Source organism: Musa acuminata, unplaced genomic scaffold, assembly GCF_036884655.1.
Source record: "Musa acuminata AAA Group cultivar baxijiao unplaced genomic scaffold, Cavendish_Baxijiao_AAA HiC_scaffold_306, whole genome shotgun sequence".
Lineage (NCBI taxonomy): Eukaryota > Viridiplantae > Streptophyta > Magnoliopsida > Zingiberales > Musaceae > Musa > Musa acuminata.
The window spans coordinates 17,501-20,000 of record NW_027020566.1 but is presented as its reverse complement, the minus strand read 5'-3'; positions in this window follow the sequence as shown (position 1 = coordinate 20,000).

The window sequence follows — 2,500 nt, the reverse complement described above, 5'->3', positions numbered from 1 at the left end:
CTGGCCATTTTTGGCTGCGCGAGCAAGCGGCGAGCGACGGACAGCAAGCAAAGCGAGAGGCAGCACAGTCCCTGCTATACGAAAGCCCCATCCAGCCCTGTGCCACCCGGGGGGTTCCAGGGTGCTGAGATGGCTGACATTTTGCTCCGCTCACGACGGTCACCGCGCAACGCAAGAACAGGCCAAAAACTTGCCAAAACGGCCCAAAAACGGGCCAAAACTGGCCATTTTTGGCTGCGCGAGCGAGCGGCGAACAGCGAGCGAAGCGAGAGGCAGCACCGTCCCTGCTATACGAAAGCCCCATCCAGCCCTGTGCCACCCGGGGGGTTCCAGGGTGCTGAGATGGCTGACATTTTGCTCCGCTCACGACGGTCACCGCGCGACGCAAGAACAGCCCAAAAACAGGCCAAAACGGCCCAAAAACGGGCCAAAACTGGCCATTTTTGGCTGCGCGAGCGAGCGGAGAGCGGCGGACAGCGAGCTAAGCGAGAGGCAGCACCGTCCCTGCTATACGAAAGCCCCATCCAGCCCTGTGCCACCCGGGGGGTTCCAGGGTGCTGAGATGGCTGACATTTTGCTCCGCTCACGACGGTCACCGCGCGACGCAAGAACAGCCCAAAAACAGGCCAAAACGGCCCAAAAACGGGCCAAAACTGGCCATTTTTGGCTGCGCGAGCGAGCAGCGAGCGGCGGACAGCGAGCGAAGCGAGAGGCATCACCGTCCCTGCTATACGAAAGCCCCATCCAGCCCTGTGCCACCCGGGGGGTTCCAGGGTGCTGAGATGGCTGACATTTTGCTCCGCTCAAGATGGTCACCGCGCAACGCAAAAACAGGCCAAAAACTGGCCAAAACGGGCCAAAACTGGCCATTTTTGGCTGCGCGAGCGAGCGGCGAGCGGCGGACAGCGAGCGAAGCGAGAGGCAGCACCGTCCCTGCTATACGAAAGCCCCATCCAGCCCTGTGCCACCCGGGGGGTTCCAGGGTGCTGAGATGGCTGACATTTTGCTCCGCTCACGACGGTCACCGCGCGACGCAAGAACAGGCCAAAAACTGGCCAAAACGGCCCAAAAACGGGCCAAAACTGGCCATTTTTGGCTGCGCGAGCGAGCGGCGAGCGGCGGACAACGAGCGAAGCGAGAGGCAGCACCATCCCTGCTATACGAAAGCCCCATCCAGCCCTGTGCCACCCGGGGGGTTCCAGGGTGCTGAGATGGCTGACATTTTGCTCCGCTCACGACGGTCACCGCGCGACGCAAGAACAGCCCAAAAACAGGCCAAAACGGCCCAAAAACGGGACAAAACTGGCCATTTTTGGCTGCGCGAGCGAGCGGCGAGCGGCGGACAGCGAGCTAAGCGAGAGGCAGCACCGTCCCTGCTATACGAAAGCCCCATCCAGCCCTGTGCCACCCGGGGGGTTCCAGGGTGCTGAGATGGCTGACATTTTGCTCCGCTCACGACGGTCACCGCGCGACGCAAGAACAGGCCAAAAACAGGCCAAAACGGCCCAAAAACGGGCCAAAACTGGCCATTTTTGGCTGCGTGAGCGAGCAGCGAGCGGCGGACAGCGAGCGAAGCGAGAGGCATCACCGTCCCTGCTATACGAAAGCCCCATCCAGCCCTGTGCCACCCGGGGGGTTCCAGGGTGCTGAGATGGCTGACATTTTGCTCCGCTCAAGATGGTCACCGCGCAACGCAAAAACAGGCCAAAAACTGGCCAAAACGGGCCAAAACTGGCCATTTTTGGCTGCGCGAGCGAGCGGCGAGCGGCGAACAGCGAGCGAAGCGAGAGGCAGCACCGTCCCTGCTATACGAAAGCCCCATCCAGCCCTGTGCCACCCGGGGGGTTCCAGGGTGCTGAGATGGCTGACATTTTGCTCCGCTCACGACGGTCACCGCGCGACGCAAGAACAGGCCAAAAACTGGCCAAAACGGCCCAAAAACGGGCCAAAACTGGCCATTTTTGGCTGCGCGAGCGAGCGGCGAGCGGCGGACAGCGAGCGAAGCGAGAGGCAGCACCGTCCCTGCTATACGAAAGCCCCATCCAGCCCTGTGCCACCCGGGGGGTTCCAGGGTGCTGAGATGGCTGACATTTTGCTCCGCTCACGACGGTCACCGCGCGACGCAAGAACAGCCCAAAAACAGGCCAAAACGGCCCAAAAACGGGACAAAACTGGCCATTTTTGGCTGCGCGAGCGAGCGGCGAGCGGCGGACAGCGAGCGAAGCGAGAGGCAGCACCGTCCCTGCTATACGAAAGCCCCATCCAGCCCTGTGCCACCCGGGGGGTTCCAGGGTGCTGAGATGGCTGACATTTTGCTCCGCTCACGACGGTCACCGCGCGACGCAAGAACAGCCCAAAAACAGGCCAAAACGGCCCAAAAACGGGCCAAAACTGGCCATTTTTGGCTGCGCGAGCGAGCAGCGAGCGGCGGACAGCGAGCGAAGCGAGAGGCATCACCGTCCCTGCTATACGAAAGCCCCATCCAGCCCTGTGCCACCCG